This window comes from Oratosquilla oratoria, chromosome 24, assembly GCF_046742065.1.
Source record: "Oratosquilla oratoria isolate Oo_2021 chromosome 24, ASM4674206v1, whole genome shotgun sequence".
NCBI lineage: Eukaryota > Metazoa > Arthropoda > Malacostraca > Stomatopoda > Squillidae > Oratosquilla > Oratosquilla oratoria.
Window position 1 is genome coordinate 31,821,808 of NC_134800.1, and position 8,209 is coordinate 31,830,016.

Consider the following 8,209-nt stretch of genomic DNA (forward strand, 5'->3'; position numbering starts at 1 on the left):
GGATATATGTGGAGAAGGGGGGGGTGATGTTGAGGTGATTGTGAGGACCCAAGAGGGCACTTTGAACTAGAAGAATGGGTATGTGATGTTGTGTCTCTGAATAGGGAATGAGGTTGTGTCTCACCAACATTACATATATTTTCAACTATCACATGAAAGTTTATATTACACTTCACATTTCACCGTCGGGATTCATATTTTCAAATGTCATACTGTTTTCATATGATATGTCACATATCACCGGAGTTATTCACATTTTCAAATATTGTGCTAGAGTTCATGTGGTATTTCACAATATATGTTTTCTGTAAAATTCTTATCACGAGTTTGTATGGTTATATGGTATTCAAGATATTGGATGAGACACAAGATCCAACTTAATCTAGGTTTACAATAATTTGGGAAAGGGAGGGTTAAAACTGTTTGAAGGTCTTATTTCATGCAAACGAATTTCGTTAGTATCACTAATATAAAGAGGATGATTAAGATTGAGAGGGCAGTGGAGGCATAGGGTAGTATTTTGTAGTGTAGGTCTAAGGAATCCATGTCAAGAGTAGTTGATTTATTGAGGAGGCGTACCATGTCTATCTTACTTGGGAGGATGGTATCTGGGATCTTGGGGAGGGGTGGGAGTGTTAGTTGGGTTATGGGACCTAGATCGTGGGTCATGTTGAGAGTGCCTTGGTAGTGTAGTTTGTTGGGGAGTAACATTGAGTCCATCATGTAGATGTGGCAGGTGTCTGGTAGAGTGATAGGGCCGTTGATCCTATGACGGGAGGGTGGTTTGTGTAGGCATATCACTGACACTAATGTGGGGTGGGGAAGAAATATGAAGTGTTTATGTCCTACGTGGATGTGGTGTATTTGAGTGTTGTCTGAAAAGCGAAAGTCACACGTCTCGGAAAAATTGACTTTGGGTGTTGTGAGTTCTGAGAGGCAAGGTTGGGATTTGGTTAATTGGAAATGGAAGGGGTAAGCTGGACAGATATGGAAGTTGGGTCGTGCTATCTTGCAAGTTGCCATGGTTTCTGGTGAGGTCAGTGAAATCCACTGGCCGTCTGTCGATTTTAGGATGGTGGAGGTTGGTAGGTTGAGGGTCATTGTGCGGTTTTGATAAGGGTAGGGGAAGGGATAAATTTCCCGAAGGGAGAATCTCTTGATCGGGTCCATAGATATGTTGATAAGAATAAATTCTTGAAAGATAGTTGATGCTAGGATGGGGTAGTAGTGTTGTATTTCATTCTGGAGGAAGAAGGGGGTGAGTTTCAATGTATTTTGAGCTTGTCGTACTGTTTGACTAAGTTGGTTTGGAGTTATCATTTGAGAGTTCCAAATATCTCTCTGGATAAGATTACTGTGACTCAAGAACCTGTCTAGTTGTTTGTCTAGTTCATTTAGGTGGTGAAGGAAGAAGAGGGCTGTTTGGGAATTGGCAATCTTAGATAACTGGGAATTTGTGAATGCTGTGAGGTGATTGATCTTGTCAATTACCGAATTGATTGAGTTGGTGAGGAGATCGATGTTTTTAGAGTTTAGGTTTATGAGTTTACCTTGTTGGTGTAGTACCTTTGTTATATTTCCTATGTGTGAGTGGACCGTTTGTAAGTCCTGTTCAGTTGCAGTCCCGAGTAGGGATTTAGATATGATGCCCATGAAATCGAACAGGCCACGTTTGACTCTACTGTTCTTTGGGTCTTCATTTTCTGGTTTGGGAAGGTGGTATATTGTGTATTTAATTGTGTTCATTTTTTCGTGTAGGGCGTTGACGTTGTGGTATAGTGTCATAGAGATTTCATGGTTTTGATGTGTGGTGTTGGGTATTTGGGTGGAGATTTGTTGCTCTATTTGTAATAAGTTTTTTTGGATTTTTATGAGGGGTCTTATCAACAGTTCAGGTGAAATCCTTAGTTTTACCATTATGGAATCTTCTACGCATGCGGTGGTGCCGTGGCTGTTGACGATTGCTCCTGGTATCAAAATGGGGGTGGAGAGGGAGAGGTGGACGAGGTGAAGTAGTAGGAGTATTTTAGGCATTCTGTGGATGAAGGTTATGTTTTAGTGAATGAGGATATGTCTATCTGACTCTCGCTAAGGTTATATTGGTCGGAAGGAAGTGGAGAAGTTTTGATAGATATGCGGAAGGGAGTTCTTATTGTAAATTGGCCATTTTAACCTCCACTGAGGAATGCATGACGTCCTGCATCTTCAGGGGCGAGAGCTAGAGTGCATGTTTAGTTGCGTCGACTCAGAGTCATGGGATGGGACTTGCGCTTGGGTGAGTTATGCGTGAGTGCAGTAGGTGGGTTGTAGGTGGGGGTTGGGGTTGGGTCGAGGTTGAGTTTAACTTTTCTCAATTTCTCTCCGTGTATGGTTACGGTTGTGTGATCGGAAGGATCTGTTAGTAGGAAAACATTGTTGGGGAGTGAGCTTGTGACTGTGAAGGGGCCTAAGAACTTGGGCTTGAGTTTGTTAGTTCTATTTGAGTCTTTGACCATGACTGTGTCTCCAAGTATTATGTTAAGTGGAGATGATCGTTTGTGTTGTTTTGTTTTTGTTCTTTCTTGAGCTACTTTGAGGTTTTCTCTGACTTGCTTGTATATGGTTTGCATGCCTCGTTTTAGGCATTGGGTAAGGTTATCTAGATTGTATAAGGGGGGGGGTTGAAGATTTGGTAGGGTAGGCGCATTCTTTGGCCAAAAATGATCTCATGGGGGGACATCTTTGTTGCGGAGTTGACTGTGCTGTTGATACTGGCTTGTACCTGTGGTAGCCAATCTTCCCAACTGTCCGTAAGATCGTTGGCCAAAGGTCTGAGGATTTCAAGCACTTTTCTATTTGTTCTTTCCACAAGTCCATTCCCTTGTGGATGGTAGGCAGTGGCGAAGGTTTGATTTATGTTATATAAATGTGCTATTTCGCGCATTACCTGGTTCTTGAACTCTGAACCATTGTCAGACAGCATTCGCCTGGGGATGTTGTATCTATAGAATATGTTGTTAACCAATGCTTTGGCCACAGTCTCTGCTGTTTTGTCTTGTAAGGGTACTAGGATGGTGTATTTTGACAGATATTCAACTGCCGTGAGTACATAATTTGAACCTTGATGGCTCGTTGGCATTTTTAGTAGATCAATGCCAAGTGTTTCCCATGGTTCCGCAGGGAGTGGAATGTCTTTGATATTGAGTTGTTTTGGGTCAGGCCCTCTGAATTGGTTGCAAGTTACACATGAGTCTATGTGTGTGGTTATATCTTTTTTCATGTTGATCCAGTAAAAGGAATGCCTAGCAGTATTCAGTGTCTTATCTCTGCCTGAGTGGCCTCCCATTGCACTGTCGTGCAATATGTGTAGGACCTTGGGAACTTACTCTGGGAATGACAGTTATTTCCTTGTCGGCAATGGTTCTCCTTATGATTCCGTCGACCAGTTTGAGTTCATCTATAGGGACAGGTGGTCGGGACTGTAAGGGGGTCCTTGAAAGGAGATGTTGTTTTATTGGAGACCATGTTGGGTCTTTGTCAGTTTCATCTCTAAGTTCTTGCATAGGAATGCATGTTGTTTGTGTTAGTGTTGAGATGTGAGTTTGTCTGCTTAATGAGTCAGCTACTATGTTAGCTTTTCCAGCTAGATATATGATCTTGGGATCGTAGTCCAGTAAAGTGGTTTTCCACCTAGCAATTCTGCCATGTAAGTCTTTAGAATTAAAGAGGTAGACTAGGGGTTGGTGGTCAGTATAAATTGTGATCCTGTACCCTAATATGAGGTATTTGAAATGCTTCAAACCCCATATCAGTGCCAGGCCTTCTTTGTGTGTAGTTGAATAGTTACTTTCAGGCTTATTTAGTACTCTACTTGCGTAGGCTATGGGGTGCTCTTTGCCATTTTCATCCTTCTGTTGTAGGACTGCGCCTATTCCTTTAGAAGAGGCGTCGGTGTAAAGAAAGAATTCTTTCTTCATGTCAGGGAAGGCTAGGACAGGGGCTGTGGTAAGAGCATGTTTAAGGGTGTCAAAACTTTGCTGTTCCGCTTCATACCACTTAAATGTTTCGCCTTTCCTTGTGAATTTGGTTAGAGGGGATGCAATTTCTGCAAAATTTCTAATGAAGTGTCTATAGTATGATGCTAGTCCTACGAAACTTCTAGTTTCATCTGCGTTTCTGGGGGTTGGGAAATTGTTTATGGCATCTATCTTATCTGTGATGGTATGGATGCCTTGGCTATCTACCTTATGGCCTAGGAAGGTGAGTTCCGTCTGTAGGAATTTACACTTTCCTAGTTGGATTTTCAATCCGGTGTTTTTGAGTCTTTTTAGGACAATCTCTAGTGTGTGAAGGTGGTCAGTTTGTGTGGGACTATAGATGATGAGGTCGTCTAAGTAGACGAATAATGAGATTCCTATCATGTCGCTGAAAATGCGGGTCATCAACCTTTGTTGGGTTGAGGGGGCATTCTTAAGGCCAAAGGGCATACGCTCGAAGTGGAAATGTCCCTTATCAGTGGAGAATGCAGTTACGGGTTTAGATTCATCCGTGAGCTCGACCTGCCAGAAGGCTGACTTAAGGTCTATTGTGGAAAATATGGAGTTCCCGATTTCTATGGATTGCAAGACATCTTGCATGGCGGGGAGGGGGTGTGGGTCAGATTGAGTTAGGTGATTAACTTTCCTAAAGTCAACAACAGGGCGTAAAGTTCCGTCTTTCTTTGGGACTAGGAAGAGGGGACTGTTCCACGGACTTTGGGAGTGAGAAATTACGCCTTGGTGTAACATCTCGTGCACACTGTTGTTGACCTGTGTTTTCCTACTGTGGGGCATGCGGTAAGCGGGGGTGTATGAGGGGGGGGTGTTGGGGGGGATTTGGATGTGATGGTTGATTATATCACATTTGCCTAAGGGTTCGCCTTCTAAGGCGATAGCCGATCTATTCCTTTGTAGGAGGGTCAGTAGCTTGTCACGCATCTCTCCGTTGGCTGATGTTGTGATTTGGTTGGGGTGGATAGGGGTGAGGGTTTGTGGTGGTCTTACAGTGTTGATGTGTTGTGGGAGTGGTTCCTGGATTGGGGAATTATGGAGATGGACTGAACAAATGTTTGTGTTCTTTCTGATTTTGCGGTGTTGATCGGAGAGATTTGTTAACATAGCTAGGGTGTGTTTATTTTCTGATACTATATCCCAGGAGGACTCCAAGGTTATGTTGTTAAGTCTGGACGTGTCTGGGTCAATTATGACGTCCTGATATCCGATTGCTCCGGGTATATATAGTGGGACTGTTATAGAATGTCTAGGAGGTATGATGACTGTGTTAGACAACAGTGCCTTTGAGGTGACATAAGGGGTTGGGCGGAAAGAGTAACTCTTAGTGGGATTTGGGTTATTTAAGCCAGACAGACATGAAAGGGGTTGTGTGTCTAGGTCGGGTGCTTCAGGGGTTTTGGAGATGTCATTTATGTCTTGGAAGGAGATTTTGTTGGTATCTAAATTTATTATTGTCTTCCAGTTCTGTAGTGACTTTAACCTATTATACCTTGTTGATCGAGACTCCATTCATCAGCTAAGTGGAAGGATGTGAGACCTACTTGGGAATTGTTTACCTCTATGTTTAGATCAATCATATCATGAAGTGATATGGTAGATCCTTCTATCAATAGACCTTCCGTATTTGAATACTGGATTTGGGGTGGGTCATTTAGTGCTTCGTAGAGAGCTCTGATGATGAGGTTAAGGTTTGTTCCTGTATCAACCATCATGTCAACAGTAATTTGATCTAATGTCACCTTTAGGGTGATATAGTTGTGTGGTGTGTCGGACGTTCCTATGGTGGTCTGGTGCGTGAGGCTGGTGCACGTTTACAAAGGCAAAGGCGGAGCATGCCGACAGGAGACCTTTTGATCCATATCTAGGTCGGATGCAAAAAAAAAAAAAAAAAAAAAAAATCATATTAATAATAAAATAATAAATAAAAACTATAATAATGTAAACAACAAATAAAGTACATAAATAAATGCATAGGTATAGTTAAAATAATAAACAAACAGGTAAATAGTAAATAATAAATTGACATATAACTAATGATAAATGAAAATCAGACAGACAAATGATAACAAAACAAAAACAATATAAGATAAATTATAATCATTACAGCATCTTACTTAGGTGTTTATCTAAATGATTCTTAAAGCTTCGAACTGAACTACATTGCACTACCTGTGCAGGAAGTTTATTCCATTCATTAACTACACGGTTGGCAAAGTTGTTTCTACCTACTTCCAAATTGAATCTATTTCCGGACACTTTGAGACCATTGTTTCTTGTCTGATTCGCATTCAATGTGAAAATTTGGTCACTTTTGATGTTGTCAATTCCCTTTAGAATCTTAAAGACCTGTATCAAGTCACCTCTGAGTCTACGCTTTTTTAGGGAAAACAGATTCATGTGCTTTAGTCGATTTTCGTATGATTTATTTTTGATATTTGGAATCAGTTTTGTGGCTCGCCGATGTACTTTTTCCAGTCTGTCAATGTCTTTAATGAGATTCGGTGACCATACGGAAACAGCATATTCCAAATGTGGACGAACTAACGATTTATATAGCTTGTTAATGAGTGATGGACTTTTGAAATCAAAAGATCGCGCAATCAGTCCCAGAATCTTATTTGCTTTCTCAGAGGCTGAAATACACTGCTTGGATGATTTGAGGTCGTTACTGATAATTACGCCGAGATCTTTTTCACTATCCACTTTTGTTAACGAATTTCCAAATAACTTGTAATCGTACTTACTGTTATTTTTACCTATGTGCATTACTTGTGTTAAATTTCATTAGCCACTTTTCAGACCATTGCTGTAATTGATCTAAATCCTCTTGAATATCTAATTGGTTTGAGTGATCATTTGCCACTCCGCACAGTTTTGTATCATCAGCAAATTTGGAAACAGTAGATTTTAGTCCATGGTCTATATCATTTATATATACTATGAATAGAAGTGGCCCAAGAACGGAGCCCTGAGGAACTCCACTTGCAACACTTTTCCATCCAGAAGTTTTTCCATTTAAAACAACTCTCTGTTTTCGACCATTCAACCAATTACTAGTCCAACCTAATAGGCTACCACTTATTCCATGCAAAGCTAGTTTAGTAAGTAGTCTTTCGTGTGGGACGGTATCAAAAGCTTTTGCAAAGTCTAGATATATTAAATCTATATTGTTTCTTTTGTCATAATTCGAGATAACTGTGTTGTAGAATTCGAGTAAGTTAGTCACGCAAGAACGTTTCCGTCTGAAACCATACTGGCTATCATTTATCAAACGGTTACTTTCTAAATGATGTTCGATAGCATCTCTGATGATAGTTTCCATTATTTTTCCTACGATTGAAGTTGTATGTGTTGTGTGGGAGGAGGATGTTTGTCGAGGTGCTGTAACTTGTTTGTTTGTTCTCTGATGAGGTTGTGGTTGTGATTTTTGTTGAGAACATTCCTCGTTGGAGTGAGTTATGGTTTTGTGTAGGTTGCAGTATTTGCCTGACCGTGTTAGTTTTGACATGTTGGGGGGTCTAGGGGTGGGTGGGAGTTGTTTGATTTGCTGTTGAGCTCTACATTGGGAATCTGTGTGGGAGGTAGTACTATGAATTGAGCAAGGGGTAGCGTGGTGTTGTGCCTGCGGGTGTTGATATTGTTGCGCTCTACACTGAGAATCCGTGTGGGAGGCTGTTCCATGAACTGAGCAAGGGATAGTGTGGTGTTGTGTCTGCGGGTGTTGGTATTGCTGCGTTCTACATTGAGAATCCGTGTGGGAAGTAGTTCCATGAACTGAGCAAGGGGTAGTGTGGTGTTGTGCTTGCATTTGTTGTTTCTGTATGCAGTCTCTGGTGTTGTGACTTGTTGAAAGATTGTAGGAACACCAGTTAGATGGTTGCGCTGTATTGGAGCTAGGGGGCTGGTGTGACTGAAGGCTATTTAGTCTAGCAAAATGGTGCTGGTCAGAGAGGGAGATGTTGCAAGCGTTGGTTATGTCTAATATGTATGTGTAAGCTAATGGGTTTCTAGTGTTTAAATCCCTTTTTGTGGCTTCTCTATGACACTTTGGTGGGAGTTGGGAAAGAGGAATGTGTAAAAGTTTTCTAATGTCAATGCCTTTTTTCCTGTAGTGGTTGTACAGATCCAAGGGCTGTTATTTTCTAGATTTTCCCTAATTTCCTTAATTGCGTTAGCAA